At 34.6% G+C, this 25,916-nt stretch overlaps 1 pseudogene; it reads left to right on the forward strand.

The window, feature by feature from the left end:
- Positions 1 to 6,667: 6,667 nt before the first annotated feature.
- LOC134376006 (olfactory receptor 14A16-like) lies at positions 6,668 to 24,070 on the forward strand (annotated as a pseudogene).
- Positions 24,071 to 25,916: the final 1,846 nt, after the last annotated feature.

Below are 25,916 nucleotides of genomic sequence, written 5' to 3' on the forward strand. Positions count from 1 at the left end.
TATTTACACATCTTTAGTTAGACTAACAAGAAAAAGAGAGACCTAAATAAAATCAGAAATTAAAAAAAAAAACATTACAATGAATGTCACATAGTTAACAAGAATAAAAAAGACTAGTATGAATGATTGTAAACCAAAAAAGAAGATAACCTAGAAGAAACAGGTAAATTTCTAGTAACATACAACCAACCAGGACTGAATCAGGAAAAAACAGAAAATCTCAAAAGACCAATAATGTGTAGTAAGATTGAATCAGTAATAAAAACTATTCTTCCATCAAAGAAAAGCCCAGGACCAAATGGTTCTGCTGCTCAATTCTAACAGTTACTTAAAGCAGAATTAATACCATTCCTTCTCTAATTGTTCAAAAGAGAATGAGTAATAATAGATACTCCTAAACTCATTTAAAAAGCTATCATAACCCTGTTTCTAACACCAGACAAGGGCACTACAAAACAAAACAAACAAACAAAAAAACATAGACCATTATTCATGATAATTGCAGATGGAAAAATCCTCACCAAAATTCTAGCAAACCAAATTCAACAGCACATTGAAAGGGTCTTTCACCATGATCATGAGGGTTTTATCCCAGGTATGCAAGGATGTATCAACAAACCAAAGAAATAAATGCGATACACCACGTTAACTAACTAAAGTTGAAAACAACCATATGATCATTTCAGCACATTCAGAAAAAGAATTTGGCAGAATTCAACATTTTATTATAAAAACTCTCACCAAATTAGGAATGGAAGGAAGGTACCTCAACATTATAAAGACCATATACAACAAGCCCACAGCTAATAACATTCTCAATGGTGAAAAGTTGAAAGCATTTGTTCTAAGATCAAGGAAAACGACAAGGAGGCCCAATTGTGCCATATCTATTCAACATAGTATTGTAAGTCCCTGCCAGAGGAATTACTAAAGAGAAGTAAACAAAAGGCACCCACATAGAAAAAGCAGAAAATTATCAATTTGCTGATGACACAATTATATATATAAAACCCTGCAGACTCCATTAAAAATTGTTAGATTTAATAAATGAATTCTAAAGTTGCAGGATTCAAAATAAACATAAAAAAATAAGTAGTATTTCTAGACACTAACAACAAACTATCTGAAAAAAAACATGATTATCCCATTTACAATAGTACCAAAAAATACAATATTTAGAAATAAATTAAACCAAGGAGATGAAAGATCTATACACTGAAAACTATAAACTTTTGATTAAGGAAATCGAAGACAACACAAATAAATTGAAAGATATCCTATATTCATGGATTGGAGGATTCATAGTATTACAATGTTCATTCTTCCCAAAGTAATCTACAAATTCCATGCAATCCCTTTGAAAATTCTAAAGTTATTTTTCTACAGAAATAGACAAGACCACCGAAAGTTTGTATGAAACTACAAAAGAGCCTGGGTAGCCAAATCAATATTGAGCAAGAAGAACAAAGCTGGAGTCATCACTCTCCCTGATTTCAAAACATAGTAATTGATAGAGTTTGTATGTGTTGTCCCTGCCAAAACTCCTGTGGAAATCTGATCTCCAATATGGTAGCATTGGGAACTGTTTGAGTCATGGGAGTGGATACCTCATGAATGGATTAATGCTCTCCCTGAGGGATGAGGGCCTGATTGAGATCTTACTCTATTAGTTCCCATGAGAGCTGGTTGGTTAAAAGAACATGGCATCTCCTCTCTCTGTGTCTCTGTCTCATCTCTATCTTTGTCTCTGTCTCTGTCTCTCTCTCTTTCTCTTCCTCTGGCCATGTGATCTCCTCATCCCTGCCAGCTGTCTGCCACTTTCCACCATGAGTAGAAGCAGCCTGAGGCCTGTGCCAGATGCAGCTGTCCCAGAATCATAAGCCAAAAAAACCTCTGTTCTTATTAATTACCCATCTCAGGTATTCTGTTATAGAAACAAAAAACAGGCTAATACAGTAATCAAAACATTGCATAGTAATCAAAAAATACATAATAATTCAATTATATGTCATAATCAAAACATCATGGTGTAAAAGTAGAAACATAGACCTATGGAACTGAAAAGAGAGCCCATAAATATAATCAATGCACTTACAGCTAATTGATTTTCATCCAAGTTGCTAAGCACACACAATGGTAAAAAAAAAAACCAAAAAACAGTTGCTTCAATAACTGGTACTGGGAAAACTGGGTCTACATGCAGAAGAGTAAAACTTGACCCTTATCTCACAGCATATATAAAAATCAACTCAGAATAAAGACTTAAACATAAGACATAAAACTGAAAAACTACTAGATAAAAACATAAGGGGAAAGCTCAACAATATGGTTCTAGACAGTGATTTTTTTGGTTTGACCACGAAAGCACAGACATCAATGGAAAAAAATAGACAAGTGGAATTGCATTTTTCTAAAAAGTTTCTGCACAACTGAGAAAACAATTAACAGAATAAAGAGACAATCCATGGATTGGGAGAAAATACTTGCAAACTATTCATCTAATAAGGGACTAATATCCAAAATATATATGGAACTCAAATCAATAGCAAGAATACAAATAATCTAGTTTTTTTTTAAAGTGGGAAAAAAACCTTAATAGACATTTTTTCAATAGAAGGCATACAAATGGCCCATATATGCTCAACATCTTTAACTATCAGGGAAATGAAAATTAAATTCACAATGAGATATCACCTCACAATTATTAGAATGGCTGATATTAAAAAGGCAAGAATTAACAAATGTTGGTGAGAATGTGGATAAAAGGGTATGCTTGTATACTATTGGTGGGAATATAAATTAGCATGAACATTTTGAAAAAGAATATGAAAGTTTCTCCAAAATTAAACATACAATTATCAAATGCTACAGGATGTATACACTTCTGAGCATATATCCAAAGGAATTGACATTGGTATGTTGAAGAGACATCTGCTCTCCCATGACTATTGCTGCATTATTCTCAGTAACAGGATGCGGAATCAACCTAAGTATTCATCAGTGGATGAATAGATTAAAAAAAATGCAGTATATATATGCACAATGGAATACTATTAGCCTCAAAAAATAAGGATATGCTGTTATTTGTGACCACATGGATGAACCTGGAAGACATTACGCTAAGTGAACTAAGCCATGGACAAAAAGATAAGTACTGTGTGATCTCACTTATATGTGTAATCTAAAAAGTTGACATCATAAAACCAGAATGTTGAATGGAGGTTATAGGAGTCTGGGGGGAGTGGATGGGAAAATGGTTGATGTTGGTCAGAGTACAAAGTTAGAAAGAATTATTTTTAATAATTTATTGCACAGCCTGGTGACTATAGTTAATACTAATGTATTGTATATTTGAAAATTGCTAAAAGAGAAGATTTTAAACATTCTCACCATGATGGATACATTAATAAGCTTGATTTAATCTTTCTAAAATACAGATATTAAAATATCATATTGTACCTCATAAATATGTACAATTAATATTTGTCAATTATTTTTTTAAAAAATACAGAACTTGAATAGACACTAATCCATAAAAGACATATAAACCTCCAATAAGCACATAAAAAGATGTTCAGCTTATTAGTGATTAGTAGACTGTAAATCACAGCCACAGTGAGGTATTATTTCACACTCTCTTGGGTGGCTATAATAAAAACAAGAATAAATAACAACTATTGACAAAGATTTGGAAAAGTTGGAGCCCTCCTACACTGCAAAATAGTTCAGCTTCTGTGGAAAATAGTTTGGGCAATTTCTCAAAAACTTACACATAGAATTACCATTTAACACAGTAATTCACTCCTATATATGTCATCAAAAGGATTGAAAACATACATTTGAACGTTAACTCGCATGCTGGCATTTATAGCAGCATTAGTCTCAGTAGTCAAAATATGAAAATAAACCCAATGTTCATCAACTGATACATGTACATCCACTCAATAAAATATCATTCAGCTATAAAAATGAATGAAATCCCAACACATTCTACAACATAGATAAACCTTGAAAATATTATGTTAAGTAAAAAAATCTAGACACAAAAGGTCACATATTGCATAATTCCATTTATACAAAATGTCCAGAATTGGCAAATTCACAGAGGCAGAACACAGATTAGTGATTAGTAGAAGCTAGTTGTAGGAAGAAGTGGGAAATGGCTGCTTACTACTTACAGAATTACTTTTTTTGTGTGTGTGTGTGACCAGTAAGGGGAATGGAACCTTTGGCTTGGTGTCGCCTGCACCACGCTCAGCCAGTGAGCGCACCGGCCATCCCTATATAGGATCTGAACCTGCAGCCTCGGTGCTCCCAGCACCACACTCTCCTGAGTGAGCCATGAGGTTCGACCCCAGAATTACTTTTTGAAGTGACAAAAATATTCTAAAGGTAGAAAGTGTTAGTAGTCGCACAACTCTGGGCATATACTAAAAACCACTGGTCTGTACACCCGAGAAGAGTTAAAAGGTGAATTTTATATTATATGAATTTTATTTTAATAAAATTTGTATGATGAGAATAAGCTCAATTTAGAATATTCCTCTACACTGATTTCATTTTCTCCACTCGTTTTTCTCTCTGTACTCTTTCCACTTATATAGTGTCCTTTTTTTCCAACTAAACTTTATTAGAGGGTTATTTTCTTCTTTGTACAAAAATAAAAGAAACCCATGATTCTTTTATTAAATTTAAAAGAAATGGGTTTTATTAAATACCATTTTTAAAGAAAAAAATTTGTATATTTATCTATTTATTTTAATTAGCTCCCACAAATAAGTGAGAACATGTGGTATTTCTCTTTCTGTGCCTGGCTTATTTCACTAATTTCATCCACGTTGCTGCGAATGGTAGTATTGCATTCTTTTTTTTTTTTTTTTTATACAGCAGAGTAGTATTCCATTGTGTAGATATACCACATGTTCCTTATCCACTCATCCAATGATGGGCATTTAGGCTGGTTCCAACTCTTAGCTATTGTAAGTAGCACTGCAATAAACATTGAAGTACAGGTATCCCTTGGACATGATGATTTCTATTCCTCTGGGTATATATCCAGCAATGGGATGGCTGAAACATATGGTAGATCTATCTTAACTACCCCCCTTTCCACTTTTAGTAATCACACTTCTTTCCTCTCCTGAAAATTTAACATATTATTATGATAGCTATTACTTTCTCTCTTTCTGTTTTGTCTTTTTTGTTTATTTGCTTATTTATTTATTTACTCCCACTAATCATTGAGTTGAGTTGATTTGGCAGGTGCAAGATGTACAGGTCTAATGTCATTCTTCTACAAATGGATATCCAGTTTTTCCAGCACTGTTTATTGAAAAGGCTTTGTCCCCAATGTATGTTCTTTATGCCTTGCTGATGATCAGTTGGCTATGCATACATGGGTTGATTTTGGAGTTCTTTATTTTATTCCATTGGTGAAAGTGTCTGTTCTTGCCACTACCATGCTGTTTTTGTTACCATAGCTTTGTAATATAATTTGAAGTCAGGAAGTGCAACGACTCCAGATTTATTTTTGTTACTCAGGATTGCTATGGCTATTTGGGGTCTTTTGTTCATTCATATGAGTGTTAGGATTGCTTTCTATACTTCTGCGAATAAAGTCATTGGTATTTTGATGGGTACCACACTGAATCTGTGGATGAATTAGGGTAGTATGGATGTTTTCACTATACGATTTATCCAATCCCTGAACATGGAATGTCATTCCGTTTTTTGGTGTTCTGTTCAATTTCTTTCCACAGTGATTTGTAGTTCTAGTTGTAGAGATCTTTCACCATCTTGGTTATCTTTATTCCTTGGCACTTTATTTTATTGGTAGTTATTGCAAATGTCCTTGCTTTCTTGATTTCTTTTTTTAGCTACTTTGTTGTTGGAGTGAAAAAGCACTACTGATTTTTCATGTTGATTTTGTATGCTGCAACTTTACTGAAATCATCGATTGACTCAGAGTTTTTTGAGTCTTCTGGCTTTCCTATATATATAATCACAGCATATGTAAACACTGTGACAATTTGACTTCATCTTTTCCAGTATGGATGCCCTTTATTTATTTCTCTTGCCTGATTGCTCTGGCTGGTACTTCCAGTACTATGTTAAATAGGAGTGGTAAGAATGGGCATCCTTGTTTTTTTCCTGTCCTTAAAATTTTTTTCAGCTTTTTCCCATTCAGGATGGTATTGGTGGTGGGTTTGTCATATATGGCTTTACTTGTGTTGAGATAATTTCCTTTTATACCTAATTTGTTGAGTCTTTATAATGAAGAGATGTTGAATTTTGTCAAACACTTTTTCTGCATCTATTGAGATAACCATATGGTTTTTGTCCTCGATTTTGTTGATGTGGCATATCATATTACCTTACTTGCATATGTTGCAAATCCTTGCAATTCTGGGATGAGTCTTACTTGATCCTGATGTATAACTTCTCTGATGTGCTGCTGTATTCCACTTGCTAATATTTTGCTCAGGATTTTTGCATCTATGTTCATCAGTAGCTGTGACCATGCTGCACTGGGCTGCAGAGGCTGTGGTTGGGCAGCACAGGAGTCTGGCAGCTGTGGTCATGTGGGGTGGGGCTCCAGAAGCTCTGGTTGAGTGTCATAGGACTCTGGTGACTGTGGTCACATAGAGCAGGGCTCCATCAGCTGAGGATGGAGCTGGGGCTGCCCAGTGTGGTGCTCCAGCATCTGTGGCCATGGCTACAGGCAGCATTAGTCATGCAATGGGTTGTACCAGTGGCCACTGGAGGAAGAGGGATGAACTCCTATGGGGGAAGACGGACCATGGCCATGGGACTAGACAATGGCTCAGGCAATGGTGGTAGTGGTGAGGGCAGGCTGGAGAATGAGCAAGAGGAGACTTACCACTGGGAAGTGCTCACACCAAAGTAGATTCTTCTCACTGCAAGGGAGAATTCCTCCTGCACTGATCCTAGCTGTCTGTTCCTTTCTCCGTACCCCTTCTGCAGGAGGACCACATGCTGGGCACATTTAGCTCACCATCTTGCCCCATGTTTAACCCTTTAATTCTATTTTGATAATTTCTTAAAATCTGAATTTTGAATTGAGTAGGTACTATAACATTTAAGTATTTGCCTCTTCAGGTTTTGTACACTTCAAAACAGGACATGAACATATTTTATATCCTAAACCATTAAAAATTAGTTTTATGATACTTTTTCCATTAATTTTTATTCAGAATTTATAGTCTTCTACTCCATCTAATGTACGTTGCCTTTATATATTTTATTTATTTTCTATGTTTATGTTGTAAAAACTAGTCCAGCACCATGGTACTATTTAATTATTTTTCATTTAATTGTCATTCTACATATGGGATTACCTATTTTTTATTATAATATTAAAATATTTTTTTTGCATTGGAAATAAAAAAAAATTAATCACAACATAATTTTGATTAAAATGACAGACTTAAAACAGGAATTTCTTTTCTCCTCCATATGAATAAATGACAGTGAGTTTATGAGGAAGTTTTTACCCACAAAGACTACAGGAAAGAAACAAGAAGGCACTAAAAATGGAAAAGGTCATTTAGTTTGTATAACAGGAAGGTTTATTCAAAATGAAGTTTTAACTCCAGAACTTTTCTCCAGCTCAAGAGTCAAGAATCTACTCCAGCTCTTGGCAAAAATAGTGTTATGTAGGTTCTACATAATTGAAGCAGAGAAGATCAGCCTTGGAGACACTAAGCTCTGCAAGAGGGTGGAGGGAGTTAAGAATATGCATTAATAGGGTCCTTTGACATATACTTTGAAGTCCTTACTTTTACTTTAAGGTATTTTACAGAATTCAGGTGACCAATCCTACATTCAGATAGCAGATTATTTGGTGGTGTCCCCTACTAGGTGGTGGTTTAAAAAACTGGTATTTGAAACCCCTAAAAACCTCTGCAACTCTCTTCCATGAAGCTTAGCTACTGACAAGCTCAGTGCATGCACCCATCATACCCAATTAATCCACTAACTGTTACACTTCTTGCTGTGTAATGGAGACACAAAAAAGATTACACAAAGCAACATGAATGCAACGAGAAGCCCTAAGGGATCGCACCTCAGCAACTCCTCTGTTAGAAGGAGAAAACTTGGTACAGCCTCAACTCAAAGTTATCTTCTGTTTTTTATTGTTAAGACAAGGAAGTTTCACAGGAAATATCAGTTGATCCAATCATTACAAAACGACACAAAGACATGGGCATCATGACAAAAGTTATCTACAGCTAAGTATAGCTTAAACAATAGAAATATCGTTTAAATTAACAAATAGTAACATCATTTAAATTAACAATGTGACATTCCAAAGTATAATTTGTGAAAAGCTAAGTTTATCAAACTGTGATCATTATCTAATCTAAAATATAACTTCTCCTTAAATGATTTAAGCAAAAGTTACATTCTTATGATTAAATTTAAATATAATTGTCTCTAAAGTTTCCACCAAACAGCTTGCCCTTAGCCAACACTTTTTCACATGTTTCCCTACAGCAATTCTTTCAACATCTTTTAATAGCAATCAGTATGTTAAATAATCAAAGTACATAATCCCATCCCTAAACCGTGATTAAAATTGATTAGATGGGTTGTTGCCTGCTAGCTGTGGACTTTTGTCCCCTAGTTGTGGACTTTTGTCCCATACATGCATTACCTAAAAGCCCTACACTAAAAATCAACTGAAAATCAACATTTGCTTGATTAAAATTGATTAGATGGGCCATTGCCCACTAGCTGTGGACTTTCGTCCCCTAGCTGAGGACTTTTGTCCCACACATGCACAACCTAAAAACCCTATCCTAAAATCAAATGGGAATCAAGATTTTTAACCCTCTGCAACTCTTAATTACCACCTTAGAGCTTAGGAACATCAGATGTTGTACATAATCTGTACATTGAAAGATGGAGACCAAAATAACAATAATATTAGCAGAAAAGAGGATTCAGGTATTTCAGGGAACAAACAAACAAACAAACAAAACACCAAAATTCATAATAAAAGTTCTCAAAGAGAAATTTAAAGGGGAATTTATCTAATCAGAATTCAGTATAAAATGTTTTTAATAATTAAAACTATTAAAGCACAAATAAAGCTATGCCATAGAAAAGCTGAAAGGATATTGAGGCAACTGCCATGAAGAGCAAAGGTAAATAATTTCTATTGGAAGTTGGAGAGAGAGGACTAGAAATAACAGCAATTGACCTAGGTGGTAAATCAGGAGATACCAACCTTAATCCCTCCACACAGAGAGAAGATCAGTGGTGATACTGACATAGCTGAGATGCCAGGAGACAGCTAGGAGCAGAGAGGAATGGTGGAGGCTCCTGGCATCAGCTGTGTGGCAGGAGCCACCATCCTCAGCAACCTGCTTTGCAGAGGACACTGAAATCTGTTGCCACTGATATAACCAGGTCATTCCTGCTGGGAAACCCCAGAGAGGGAGATTCAACTGCAAAACCCTGTGATCCAAGAAGCAGCTTCTCTTGTGCTGTGTCAAGACTGAAGTCACCCCCTTTCTCAGCCCAATGCACCCACTCCACAGCTGTCCCAAGTACACACTTTTCAGACACCAAATCTGTAGCTGCATATCACCTACCCATGTTTCAGTCCCTGGACACACCTCCATAGTGAGCTACTTCACACCCTTAGCCCTAGGGCCAAGGTCTCCCTGCATGTTCCTGCATCCTAGTCACAAGCTCATCTTCCACAGAGAGTTCATGCACACACTGGACCCCAGAGCCGCTGAAACCAGTACAAGGCCTAACATCACATTCTCGCTCTGAGCCTGCACTGTGTGCTCTTATGCCTGAGACATTAGTGCCACCTCCACAGATAGCTGATGTTAAAAGTATAGGAGTTTAAGAAGGAGAAGGTAAAGACAAAAGTACAGAAAGGTTATATAAAGAAAAAAAATAGCTAAAAATTGTCCATATCTGGGAAAAGATACAAGTATACAGATACAGAAAGGTCAAAGTCTCCAGTGAAGCAAAATCCTGATAAGATAACAAGAAGTGATATTATGATTAAACTGTCAAAAATAACAGACAAAGAGAAGATTCTGAAAGCAGCAAAAGGAAAAAACAAATAAAACATATTCTACATGAGGACATTTTTATAAGGCAAGCAACATATTTCAAGCAAAGCTTACAGGCCAAGAGGGAGTAAGGGAAGATTAGGATAATATTTTCACAAAGCTATAAGAATAAAAAAAAAAAACTGCCAACCAATTATAATTTACATAACAAAGAACAAAGCTGTCCTGTAGAAATGAAGGAGAGACAAAAATATTCCCAGACAAACAAAACTGAGTGAGTTCATCACTGTCAGAACTGCCTTACAAAAAAAACGCTAAAGTGAGTTCTTCAATCTGAAAGAAAAAGACACTAATTAGTAATGTGAAAAAATATGAAATTATAAAACTCACTGGTAAAAAAGTAAGTACAAAGTCAAATTTAGAAAACTCTAATACTGTAATGGTGGTTTGTAAACCACTTATATATTTAGTATGAAAGTTAAAAGATATAACTTTTAAAATAATCAGAGCAAAAATAATTGGTTTAGATATACACAATGTAGAAAGGTATAAATTGTGACAACAGAAATGCAAAATGAGGGAGGTGAAGTAAAAGTAAAGCCTCTCTCTTTTTAAATGTGGATAAAGTTAACACCTTAAAATGTCATGTTATAACTGTAAAATATTTTAAGTAAGTCTTATGCTAACCGAAAAACAGACACCTGTAGTAGACATACAAAAGTCAAAGAGCAAGAAACCAAAACACAACACTGGAGAAAATGATCTAATCACAAAAGAAGAAATGAGAGGGAAAAAATTTGTTTTAAAAACTTCAAAAAAATGGAAAATAATAAAATGGCAGTAGTAAGTCCTTACTTATCAATAACCACCTTAAATATAAATGGATTAGATATATAATGGATTTACTTCACCTTAAAGAACACACATAGTATGTGAATAAAGGATGAAAAAATACTATGTTTAAATTGACACCAGAAGAGAGCAAGGTAGCTATACTTACTTATAGCAGATAAAGTAGACTTTAAGTCAAAATTTACTGTAAACGGCTGGCCCTGTGGCTCACTTGGAGAGTGTGGTGTGGGTAGCACTAGGGCCATGGGTTCAGATCCTATATCAGGATGGCTGGTGCCCTCACTGGCTGAGCGTGGTGCAGACAGCACCAAGCCGAGGGTTATGATCCCCTTACCAGTCCAAAAGAAATTACTGTAAAGATAGACAAAGAAAGTTGTGACATAATGAATAATGAGTCAGTTCATTAAGAAGATATAACAATTATGAATATATATGTACCCAACATTGGAGCACCTAAATATGAGTATATATAGCAAATATTACAAGGTCTGGACCTGCTTCTCTCTTAAGAATGAGGTTTGTGCTGGCTGGGCAGAGTTTATATACTGACTGTTTATACACAAATCAACCAGGATGTGGAGAACAGAGCTGAATCTGGGAAGCAGATGCCTGCTATGCTAAAAACCTCTGGAAACTGGCTAAGGAGCTATGTTCAATTTAACATGCAGTGGGAAGCCTCCATCACCTGATGGAATGCAGGAGCATTCATGGAGTCCTAGGCAAGAACCTCAGGCAGCACCACTGCCCAATATAAGACAGGAACATGCCCAAAACACCAATTCCATGAGGGTGGTCCATCACAGCCACTGCCACAGCCATGACCATCTCAAATGCAGCTTGCTACCACAGTAGCAGACACAGCCACTGTGCAGGTGACCCACAAGCTACTTGACCACACTGACACAATGAGTGTCACCAACAGAGGCTGGAAAAAGAAGAGGAAGTCTCTCTCATCAAAGCCCACTCCAGAGAAACAGAAGAAACAACTGCTCTACCAGATGACAAGACAGCAATGTAGAGATTCGAGAAATATGAAAATTCAAGGAAATATGACACCACCAAAAGAATACAGTAATTCTAAGTCCCAGACCTGTAGAGCAGGAAACTCCTGAAATGACTGAAAAGAAATTCTGAGCAATGATCTTCAGAAATCTCAGTGAGATACAAAAAGATTCAGTTAAACAACACAGTAAAATGAGAAAAATAAATCCAGGATATGAAGGAGGAAATTTACAAAGAAATCAATACCTTAAAAGAGAATGCAGCAGAACTCATGCAACTGAGCAATTCATTCAATGAAATAAAAAACACAACTGAGTGCTTAAGCAGCAGGCTAGAGTGAGCACACAAAATAATTTCCAGTCTCAAAGATAGTCTTCAAAATAGACTGGGCAGACAAAAAAATAAATAAATAAATAAATAAAAAGGAAAAAGGAATTTAAAAAATGAAGACAATCTAAGAGAGCTAGAAGACAACCTTAAGCACACAAACATTTGAATCTTGGGTGTTCCAAAAGGTGAGAAGAAAGGAAAATGCTTTGAAAACCTATCCAGTGAAATAGTAAAAGAAAACTTCCTTGGTATAGGGAGAGACATGGACCTTCACCAATGGAGGCTCAACCATTCTCAAACAGATTCAATCCACAAGATCCTCCCTAGATACATTATAGTCTAAATGGCAAAGCACAAAAACAAAGAGAATTCTAATAACAGCTAAAGAAAAGCATCAAGTCACCTATAAGGCAGACCCTATCAAACTAATAGCAAACTTCTCAACAGAAACTCTAAAGGCTAGAAGAAAATAGGATGATATATATTCAAAACACTAAAAGAAAAAAAGTGCCAGCCAAGAATACTATAGCTAGCAAGGCTATCTTTGGAAACAAGGGAAAAAGTGTACTTCCCAGACAAGCAAATACTGTGGGAGTTCACCACCACTTGGTCAGCCCTGCAAGAAATCTTCACAGAGTAGTATTCCATGTTGTATATACATACAATGTTTTTTATTATAGCCAGTCTAATTGGAATGAGGTGGTATCTCAATCTGGTTTTAATTTGCATTTCCTTGATGACTACTGATGTTGAGCATTTATTCATGTACCTCTTGGCCATTTGTATGTCTTCCTTAAAAAATGTCTATAGAGTTCCTTTGCCCATTTTTTAAATGGGTTATTTGTTTTTTACTATGCAGTTGCTTGAATTCCTTGTATATTATAGATATAATTCCCTAGTTGACTGCCCAGAAATCAGTAGCATTTATATACTCAAATAATGAATTAACAGAAAGAGAAATAAAGTAAACCCATTTACAATTGTCACCAAAAAAATAAGATACCGAGGGATCAATTTAACCAAGGAGCTGAAAGATCTCTACTATAAGAACTACAAACCACTTTTGAAAGAAATTAAGGAAGACACAAAAAGATGGAAAGATATTCCATGCACTTGGATTGGAAGAATTAACATTGTGAAAATGTCTATACTACCGAAAGCAATCTGCCGATTCAATGCAATCCCTATCAAAATACCAATGACATTCTTCACAGAAATGGAAAAAACCATCTTACCTATTATATGGAATAGAAAAAGACCCTGAATAGCCAAAGCATTCCTGAGCAAAAAAAGTAAAGCCAGTGGCATAAGACTACCTGACTTCAAATTATACTACAAAGCTATTGTAACCAAGTCAGCATGGTACTGGCATAAAACAGACACTCACACCAGTGGAACAGCATTGAGAACCTAGAAACCACCCTGCAGGCTTACAGCCATCTGATGTTAGACAAAAGCAACAAAAATCTACAATGGGCAAAAGAATGCCTCTTGAGCAAGAGGTACTGGCAAAATTGGATAACTGTATGCAGAAGAATGAAACTAGATATGTACCTTTCACCATATACTAAAATCAACTCAAAATGGATTAAAGACTTAAGTATAACACCTGAGACTGTAAAATTACTAAGGGAAAATAGAGTTGAAACACTTTAGGTGTTAGGTCTGGGCACAGAATTTATAAACATGAGCGAAAAAGCACAAGCAGTAAAAGAAAAAATAAACAAAGGGACTACATTAAATTAAAAACCTTCTGCACAGCAAAAGAAACAGTCAACAGAATGAAATGAAAACCTACAGAGAGAGAGAAAATTCTTGCTAGCTATGCATCCGACTAGGTACTAATATCCATAATATACAATGAACTCAAGCAATTACATAATAAAAAAACAAATAACTGAAGTAAAAAAGGGCAAAGAAGGTTAATAGACATTTTTCAATGGAAGACATACAAATGGCCAATAGGTACATGTAAAAATGCTCAAAATCACAAGTCATCAGGGAAATGCAAATTAAAACTACCTTGAGAAACCACCTCACCCCATTTAGACTGGCTCTAATCAAAAACATGGTGAATAACAAATGCTGGTGAGGGTATGGAGAGAAGAGAACACTCCTACACTGTTGGTGATACTGTAAATTAGTACAACCACTATGGAAAACAGTATGGAGATTTCTCAGACAACTACAGCTAGATCTTCCATACGATCCAACAATCCCATTTCTGAGTATATACTCAGAGGAATGGAAATCATCATGTCGAAGGGATACCTGCACTCCCATGTTCATCGCAGCTCTATTTACAATAGCCAAGACATGGAACCAACCTAATTGTCCATCAATGGATGATTGAATAAGGAAACTGTGGTATATATACACCATGAAATACTACTCTGCCATAAAAAGGAATGAAATTCTTCCATTTTCAACAACATGGACGAGCCTGGAAAAACTTATGTTGAGTGAAATATGCAAAGCACAGAGGGATAAATAGCGCATGTGCTCACTCATAAGTGGGAGCTAAGAGAGAAAGAAGGAAAGGAAGAAAGTCCACAGGGGTGTGTTGTACTTGTTGTGAGAGAGAACATACCTTGGGATACACAGTGGAGTGGGGGAGAAAGGGAGTGTGAGAGGGAGGATGGGAATAATTGGGTGGGTGACATGGGGTACAAACACAATTTGTGGTAAGGTGCATGCTGCAAGTATGGATCTAGCCTTCACATCTTGGGCTTGAGGGGTGACAACCAACTTTTTATATCATTAATATTCATAACCAATAATTATTTAATCATTTAATTAATTTAATTTTAAAAACTAAAAAAATTATTATAATGAATATGCTAATAGTAAATAATAAAATTTAAAAATCATGCACTATGATCAAGTGGGAGTTTTCTTTCAGATGTAAAATTACTCAGCATATGCAATTCAATACAAGTGAAAGACTACATTAAAAGAATAAAGCTAAAGCCCTATGATTACATCAATAGATGCAGAAAAGGCAAATGAAAAAAATTCACCTTCATTTCATGATGAAATCTTGGAACAAATTATGTACAGAAGAAATGTACCTCCATATGATAAAGGACATATATCACAATCCCACTGCTAACATCATTCTCAATAATGAAAAATTTAAAGCATTTTCTCTAAGATCAGGAACAGATATAATGCCCACTAAGGTCACTTCTATTCAATATAGTACTGGAAGTTCTTGCTAGAGCAATTAGGCAAGAGAAAGAAATAAAAACTATCCGGTTTGGAAGAAAAAAAGTAAATGTGTTTCTGTTTGCAGATGACATGATCTTATATAGAGAAAACTCTATAGATTCCACCACAAAATTTTTAGGATTGATAAACAAAATTAGCAATGTTGCAGGATAGACAATGAACATACAGAAGTTAATAGCATTTTTATTCTTTAACAACAAACTATCTGAAAAATAACTCAATCTCATTTACAATATCTACCATAAATAAATTATTAGGTATAAATTTAACCTAATAAGATTAAAAATCTGTACTCTGGACATCGAAAAACACTGATAAAAAATGAAGACACGATAAATAGAAATATATTCCATGTTCATGGAGCAAAAGAATATTGATAAAATGTCCAACTTATTAAAGCCATCTATAGATTCAAGGCAATCCCTTTTAAAATTACAATGATATTTTTTACAAAACACTAAAATCCTAAAATACAGATGGAAACAGAAAAGAGCCCAAATATCCACAACAATCTTGAGCAAAAAAAAAACAAAGCTGGAGGCAAAACATTCCCTGATTTCTAAATCCATTACATAGCTATAGTAATTCAACATCACAGTAATGGCATAAAAACAGATGCATAGATCAGTAAAACGGTATAGAAATAAATCCAACTATTTATATTCAATTCATTTTTGACAAAAGTGCCAAGAACACACAATAGAGAAAGGACAGTCTTTTCAATAAATGGTGCTGGGACAACTGAATATCCATGTGCAGAAGAATAAAATTGGATCCTCATCTTACATCATAAAAATTCAACCTGAAATGGATTAAATACTTAAACCTAAGACGTGAAACTATAAAACTACTGGATAAAAACACAGGAAAACACTCCATGACATTGGTATGGGCAATGATTTTAAATATGACCCAATAAGCACAGGAAACCAAAGCAAAAATAGACAAATGGGATTGCATCCAAATAAAAAGCTTCCACCTAGCAAAGAAAATAGTCATCAGACTAAAGAGAAAACATATGGATTAGGACAAAATATGTGTAAACCATACATCTGATAAGTGGTTAAAATCCAAATTACGTAAGGAATTCAAACAACTCAACGGCAAGAAAACAAATAACTCAATTTTAAAATGGGCAGAAGACCTGAATTCTTTTCAAATAAAGACATATGAATGGTCAACTGGTATATAAAAAAATGCTCAATATCACTATTCAGGGAAATGCAAATTAAAACCAAAACAAAATATCACCTAGCACCTGTTAAACTGGCTATTACTAAAAAAAAAAAAAATGACATGTCAGTGAGAATGTGAAAAAAAGAAACCCTTGTACACTGTTGTTGGGAGTGTAAATTTGTACAGCCATTATGCAAAACAGTATGGAGGTCCCTTAAAAATTTAAATTAAACTCCCATATAATACAGCAATCTCACTATTGGGTATATATCTAAAAAAAAATGAAATCATCATGTTGAAGATGTATCTGCACCTTCATGTTTTTTTGAAGTTTTATTCACAATAGCAAAGATTTGGAATCCACCTAAATGTTCACCAACAGATGAACGGATAAAAATAATGTGGTGTATTTACAAAATGGAATGCTATTTATCTTTAAAAAGAAAAGAATTCTGTTATTTGTGACAACATGAATGTTGAACTTGGAGGACATTATGTTAAGTGAAATAAGCCAGATACAGAAAGACAGATACCACATGATGTCAATCACACGTGGAATCTTAAAAAGTCAACCTCACAGAAACAGAATAAAATGGCGATTAAACAGAGACTGGGTTAGGAGGTGGACTGGGGAGATGTAGGTCAATGGATGCAACATTTCAATTACATAGAAGGAATGTTTAAAAAATCTATTGTCCGTCATGATGAATTTAGTTAATAAGAATATTTTGTGTACGTGAGACTTGCTAATAGAGTTTAAGTGTTCTCAGCACACACACCAAAAATAATGAAACGAATTGCATATATTAATTATTTGATTTAGTCATTCCAAAATGTACATTTATATCAAAATATCACGGAGTATAGCATGAATGCATACAATTTTTATTTTCCATTTAAAGGGAAATTTTAAAAAGAAAATAATACTAATTAAGGAAGCTAATCATAAAACTCCAGGAAGAGGAACAGAAAGAAAACAAATAAAAATTGCAAGATAATCAGAATTAAGAAACTTAGCTTGAAAAGTAAAGGAACTAATCAAATTCCCTAAACAATAATTTATAAACAAAAATATTACACCATGGTATATTCTTGTGAAATTCCTGAGCACTAAAAATAGAGAGACTCACTTAAAATCATGAAGAGAAAGAAAAATCAACAAAAATATGAAAAAAAATGATGATGAATTTTAGTGTATGAACCAGCAACACAGGAAGCGACGGGGACGGGGGACCACATTCGAAATCCAAGAAAACAAATTTCCAGTTTAGATTTCTTCACATGATCAAAGAACTAGTCCATGGAAAGGTCAAATTCTTATATATCTGGAAAATGTGTTGGTTTGGTGTTTGTTTTGCTTTTCCAATTTGCAATATAATTTTGCTGATTATAACATTGTAAGTGTAAGCGGGGGCTCGGAAGAGGCTGGCAAGTGGCTTGATAAAACTGTGAAATCGTAGTAGATAGGAAGAATAAGATGCAGTGTCCTGCAGTACTGTAGGAGGACTGCAGTTAACAGTAATTTATTCCATAATTCCATAGAGCTAATACGGAGGATTTCGAATGTGCTAAACACAAAGAAACGACATATGTTTGAGGTGATGGATATGCTAATTACCCTGATATGATCATTGTACACGGTACAAATTCATCACACTGTAGCCCTTAAATACTCACTATTAGCATGAGTAAATTAAATTTTTTTATAAGTCACAGACAGAAATCGATTATAGGTTACCAGAAACTGGGGGGAAGGAGTAATGAGAAGTTATTGCTTAATGGGGTCACACTTATGTGTAGAATAACAAAAAAGTTTTGGAAATAGAGGTGATGGTCACACAACATTGGGAATCTAATTAATTCCATGGATTGTATGCTAAAAAATGGTTAAAATGACAGATGTTGTGTTATATATATTTTACCACAACAAAGATGTAGTAATATTGTAAGTTTAAATTTAATTTCTCCCAAAAATTGGAGCTCAAATAATAATTTCAAAATCTGAACAAATGGGGCTGACCCCGTGGCGCACTCGGGAGAGTGCAGCGCTGGGAGCCCAGCGACGCTCCGGCTGCGGGTTCGGATCCTATATAGGAATGGCCGGTGCACTCACTGGCTGAGCGCGGTGCCGGCGACACCAAGGGTTGCGATCCCCTTACCGGTCACGAAAAAGACAAAAAAAAAAAAAAAAAAAATCTGAACAAATGTTTAATGCAAGAATATATTGTTAAGATTTGCAAAAAAAAAAAAAAAAAAAAAAAAAAAAGGGATTAACGTGCTGTTATATCTAAAGAGGAATTTTTGGCTTTGCCATTAAAGTATTCTTAGAAGCTCAACATGTCTTGCACCCACACCACTACCTACTTTGTCCAAGTCACCATCAAGGCTGACCAGGAGTAGTGACATAGCTTCCTGCCCTTGTTCCCAGTCAGCTTCCTCTGCAGTCTATTTTCATCGGACTTTGGTTAATTTCAGATGTATGATCTCACAACATTGAATCTACAAAAGGTCGACTACATAAAGAGTAGGACAGTAGTTACTAGAGCAGGAAAGGGGAGGAAAGGGGAGGAAATGGGTAGAGGCAGGCCAATGGTACAAACCTGCAGTTATGTAGGAGTGAATCTAGAGATCTAATGCACAACATAAGAACAACAGTTAATAATAGTATATTGTATAGTAGAAAATTGCTAAGAGTAGATTCAGGTGCTCTTACCACACACACACGCACAAAGTAACTATGTTACGTGATGGATGTTAGTTTGCTTGACAGTAATTATCATTTTACTACGTGTGTGTATATCATAACATTGTGTTGTGAACCTGAAACATATACAATAAAATTAAAAAGGTAATAAAAAAGGAAAAAAAGTTCAAATGTAAGTCAGATAGTGTCCCTACTCTACTCAAAACCATCCCTGGTTTTCCTTTCCGTCACAGTAAGAACTAACTACTTCCTATGACCTGCAGCATCTCCAGTCCTGCCTGCCATTTTTTCTTTCACTCATCTCCTTGTCTCTTCTTTACCTGCTCCCCTGACTCTGCACTAAACTCTGAAGCTCGCCTGTCACACCCCCACCTAGTATTCTTTGGAGACCTACTTTCATCACACTCTCCTGGGGATAGATCTTTCCTCTGCTTTACACATGCTTCTGCCTCTCTCCAAGGCACAACTTGGAGATGTTGGTGTTGAGACAATGTCATCCCACGAACCTTTAGAATTTGACTCACTGCATTGCTTTTACTGAAGTATGCCAACAGAAGGGACTGGTCCTAACTAGGCACTCAATAAATATATAAAGGAAAATTGAAACCAAAAATTAATCACAGTCCTGTCTTTAAATGTGAAAACTAACAAAATAAAAATATGAAATACTAATTACTAATCATTAATTACTCAGTGAGATTTCATTATAGGCTGATACAATTAAGCAAGTCATTGGAGACAAAGGTAGCATTATTTTCCTTTTGGAATAAAGCATTTTGATAAATTGTAATTCTTGGACAGTTTTCAAGCTCATGGGAGAGAAGCAATCAAGGTAAGATAGCCAAGCTCTTCAGGTTTTCTGTTTCTGCCTACTTAGATATCCATAGAGCCAGAGTATTTGGGCATCATATCAACATGTGTTATCATCTGTATTGAAATGTTTATAATACATTTTTGCCCTCGTGATCACCAATAATTTCACTAGCAGCAAAGCACAGAAGACAGCTGGAATCTTCATGCACCAGGATTGAAGATATGTGAATAAGTCATTCAAAATTTGTTTTATATTTAAATTATTTTAGAGTTAAAATTCATCTTAGAATTGAGGGGAAAAACAGTTAAAAATTGTCATTTAACAAATAATGAAAACCAATACAATCTACCTAGATATTGTTCACTGGTGCTCAAATTATTCACAATAACAACACCAGATTTTTCAGGGGGTAGGTTTCAATAGGAGAAAATATTATTTTTTCTTCTCCATAATTTTAGGTGTTTCACAATAAGATTATTTTTTTAAATACTTCTGGCATATTTTAACATTTTGGCTCAGGAGTTCATATGATGAATATTAGGTATTGTAATTGTCAGTGATATATTTTAGCATTTATCACACTAAGCTGAAAGTGTAGTGAAGTGCGTTAAATGTGAAATGAAATAACAACAGTTAATGAGATGTAGCTAGAAATAAACAAACAAGACAAAACATAAAAACAATAATGTAAAGTGTCTTTAAAAGGCCAGTGCTTTTCAGCCCATAAACATTAATGACAGATATCTGAGTTAGATAGAATCATTAAGACCAATTTCTTTGAGACAATTTTCCTTGTTCCTTTTATTTTCCTTACACAAGAAGAGATACATAGGTATGGAAATCTTCCTTAATAACCATGAGTCCTTTATTTATTTATTTATTTTTTACTTAATCACTTGGGGACTATAAGTGATGTTGTAAGTTGAAGAATCCACAATATTTTAACAGGAACAGCTATGGGAGGTAAATTAAATTAAATATTACCAGTAAAACAGTTTTAAAAAGTCATTCAAAATATCTTTCCCTCTTTGGCTGGAAAAATCCTAATGCTTATTTTTTAATTTTTTTATTGGTTATGAATATTCACGAGATACAAAGCTGACTGTTACCCCTTGTGCCCATGAAGTGAGGGCCAGATTCATTCTGGCAGCATACCCATTACCACAAATTGCATTTGTACCCCGTGTCCCCCGCCCAATTATCCCCAACCTCCCTCTCCCTCCCTCTGCCACCCACCACACTTTGTAGCCCGAGGAATGTTCTCTCCCTCTGCAAGTCCAACGTGTTACTGTGGTCTTTCTTTCCTTCCTTCTTTCTCTCTTAGCTCCCAATTTTATTTTTAATAAAATACATGGATTTTTATCCTCTAATAGATTAAAATTATTTTACCTAACTTTTCTCCTAAATCCAAAGAACAACATTCACTCTGTGATTTTCCTTCCTTCATTGCCATAAAGAGAGGATGAGCATAAAAGAAGGCACCAAAGGAGACAGTATGGAAAGAGATATCGTAAAGTACAGTTTTAATATTTTACTAAATTCACATCAAGGTTGATGAATACAATCTGTACAAATAGGAGGCATCACACATGTCACTGCAATAGGAATGACCAACCACACTACTTCATCAGATTTAGATCATCTGAATTTTGTTCCACATATGTGGGGAGCTTTCCCTCCTGCTGCAGAATTTGCATTAATTTTTTGGAAGGAATAGAGGAAAACAGGGAAGGGGCGTGGGAAAGAAGAAGACATAGGAGCATGAAAACTGATACACAACTGATATATTATGTTCTGTAGTAGTGGAACTGTGGATATGATAAAAGAGAAAAAAAGCTTGTAGGGAAAACAATTTTTAACTTAGATATGGGGAAAAAGTCGAGTCAAACGGGGATTAAAAAATAAAATTGAATAATTCATTAAATATGATGCCAACAATCAGAGTTCATATGTTGTGGGATCTTTGATACCTACAGTAACGAAGAGTGTGTTTTCTACGGAATTATAGGACCAAGATTCCTAATTATAAAAAGAAAGCCACGTTAGTTCAATCTCTCATTAAAAAATTTAAATGTAGGAACATTTCTAAACTGAACATTTTGCAGAGAGCAAGTAGGTTAACTATTTTATAGAATAGATTGAGGAAGGTCTGTATTACCTCCATTTTGTTGTGATAATTGTGTACTGTTCAAATTCTTGGAAGCTGTATTGAAACTTAAGTTCTATTAATCATGTCATAGTATGTAGGGACAGCAAGACTATGGCACAATTCATCAGTCACTGGCTTGTCAATTTGAGTTTTCAAGAGGGATGGGAAGAAAAACTTAGTTTTGATAAGGTCAGTAAAAATTTTTCAATTTTTTATCACCTTTTACAGGATATATTTGGGCAATATTATGATGACACATTTATGTGAGTTGAAACTAAATCAGTTCAATAACACAAAATTAATCAGAAAATGGTAGATAATAAATGGACTGAATAGGAACAAAAGGAAAGTAATTTTTGTGGTAGATGGACATGTGACTGCCATCTGTAGATTCTCATAATAAAGGTATTATATGTATATATGTCTGTCTGTCTGTATGTATGTATCTATCTACAGAGAAAGGAAGTTATGGACCATGCACATGAAAATGGTACCATAAGATTATAATACAGTATTTTTACTGTAACTGTTCTATGTTTACATATGTTTAAATAAACAAATACCACTGTGTTACAATTGCTTACAGTAGTTAGTATAGCAACATGCTATACAGGCTTGCGGCCTAGGAGCCATATGCCATACCACATGGCCTTGGTGTGTAGTAGGCCATACTATGTAGGTTTGTGCAAGTACACTGTATGATATTTGCACAACAACAAAATCACCTAATGACACGTTTCTTAGAATGTATCCCAACTGTTAAGCAATGCATAACTGTATGTGTTTAATATAGAAAGACTAAAAATTAATATTTTATTCCAGTCCCCTTTTTTCCCAACAAATCTCACAGTTGTGATTCAATTTATTCTTACTCTGTTTTCTACCAATCAAAACATGCACATTTTGCATCCAATGCTGTTCTTGTTGGTCTACTTGTGTGCTGTGCTGGGGAATATCCTCATTATCATGATCACAACTTTGGACCATCATCTTCACGCACCTATGTATTTCTCCTTGAAGAATTTATCCTTCTTGGATCTCTGCCTTATTTCAATCACAGCCCCCAAATCCATTGCCAACTCCTTAACACAAACCAAATCCATTTCATTCCTTGGCTGTTTTGCCCAGGTATTTCTGTCACTTTTTTCAGCATCTGCAGAGCTGCCCCTCCTCACAGTGATGTCCTTTGACCACATGCCAACCCCTACACTATGGAGTCATAATCATCAGAGGCAAGTGTGTGCAGACAGCAGCTGTGTCTTGGCTGTGTGGGGGTCTGATAGCTGTGATGCACTCAGCCAGTACCTTCTCCTTATTGCACTCTGGGTCCAGCATGGTCCATCAATTATTCTGTGATATCCCTCAGTTATTAGCTATTTCTGGCTCAGAAAATTTAATAAGAGAAATTGTGCCCATTCTCATTAATGTCATGTTTGATTTCTGCTGTTTTATATTCATCATTATTTTCTATGTTTGTTTTCTCTACCGTCAAAAGGATTCCATCCACAGAAGGAAAGTCAAAAGTCTACTCCACTTGCCTTCCACATCTGGTGGTGGTTGTATTATTTCTGTCCACTGGTTTCATTGCTTATCTGAAGTCAACTTCAGAGTCCCCTTCCATTTTTGACCTTGTTATTTCTGTGTTTTACACTGTGATGCCCCCAAACCTAAGTCCCATTATATACAGTCTAAGAAACAAGGCTATGAAGATGGCTCTGGAAATGTTGATAAAAGGAAAGCTCACCAAAAAGTAAAAGCTAACACTTCTTTCCTTTCAATAATATATATTGTCTACAATTTACATCCCTATTTTCTCATTTTTTCAAGTAAATATTTAAAAAGGAAAATGAAATCAGCTCTTTCATTATGAATTTTCATTGAGTAATTAATTACATTTTTCTATTCTTAAGCAAAACTCTGGATTCCTACAATTGTGCACCCATTTTCCCAACCCCTTTGTGAGTGGTGTTCATAAGCTAAATTCTAGCTGTTTTTAATACAATAATATAAAAAAACGTTGCTTAAATCTCATCACACATTACTAAATTTTATTTAAAAGAAGCCACAGCAAAAACAACAACAAAAAACAAACCTCTACTCTTTTATAATTTCACCAATTCAAATTACTGGAATCTTGTAGATTCTTCTAACGTATTTCTATTCCATGCATTGACTTGCCTGCTTAAATAAAATTATGAGGAATAAATTATTTAAGATTGAGTGAGGTGATCTCACTCAACAAATGCTCCATAATGGGAAGCAATCTTTCCTTCTATGTAGTCATTTAAAGTTTATGGTCAAAAGGTGAAAAGAAAATGTATATTGAATGAAACTTGCCCCCAAAAGATAAAAATATCCCTGGGAAATTGAGAAATATAATTGAAGCCATATAACTAAATGAATAGCAATTATAGTTGATGGTTTTGTTGGTCCCTAACATGACTGTACTTTCTTGATTTCCTAATTACAAAAATAAATAAGAATATAAATAAAATGTTTTAAAGATTTACATGTAAACATTCTAAATAATCTGATTCATTTAGGTATTTATTTTAATTATCATTGTTTTGAGGTTTCCCCTTAGTCTTCATAATGGTATTTTGAAGCTCATTGCTAGATTCTCTTCAAGATAGACTTCCTTGTCTACATCTCATATGTTCCTCAGTCTTTCTTCTATTATTAGACATTTGTTTATTTTTTTGCATCGCATAAAATATTAAGTTAAAATAAACATAGGAGCATATGTAAATTGTATTCCTCCTGCAACATCTGTACTAGAAATTCCCAAGTTGTAGATGACTATTTATGAAATGTTGTGAAATATAGAGCTGTGCATGCATGATGCCATTTTTCTCAAGCAAATCTTTGGAGCACATAATTATATCTACAAATATTTTATAATATTTATTATATATATTAGATCCATGACAACATTTCTTACAATTATATACACACACACATTTTCCACAAGAACTGAGTCTATTCAAATTTTGTAATCATATTTAAATATTGTTGTCGCAAGGCAATTTTTCACGTAGGCATATGACATAAGGATTGCTTTAATTTATTATTTGTTCACTATGCAAAAGGACATACTTATTTGGTTGTTTTTTAGTAGCAAAAATCATGTGTTCATATATTTTGTTCATTTATCTATCCTATCATAACATTTGCTTAACTTGAGTATGCTTTAATAAAGTTACAGACACTGATGGCTACTACATGTAAGTATTTTTAGCCTCTATTTTCTTCTTAAATTATGTCTCTTTTTTTCATTTAATAAACATAATTTTTTAATAATTATGATATTATTTTTGTCAAATTGTTCTTTGCAAATTTTCTTTGCATCAATTGATAATGTTATTAATTCATCACATTCAATACACATTCTTTTACATTGTTTTTATTTTATGAACATAGAAGGGTGCATGAATACTGAGGTCAAAATCATATAGATTTTGTTTTCCCAGAAGACATAAATAAAACCAGAAAATATGTTCCTGAATGTGGAAAAACATTTATCAACCGAGTCTCTTCTTATTATAATGAATTAACATAAAAGACAATTTGCATATTTTTCAGTAAAAGGTGAATATAATG

This window comes from Cynocephalus volans, chromosome 4, assembly GCF_027409185.1.
Source record: "Cynocephalus volans isolate mCynVol1 chromosome 4, mCynVol1.pri, whole genome shotgun sequence".
Lineage (NCBI taxonomy): Eukaryota > Metazoa > Chordata > Mammalia > Dermoptera > Cynocephalidae > Cynocephalus > Cynocephalus volans.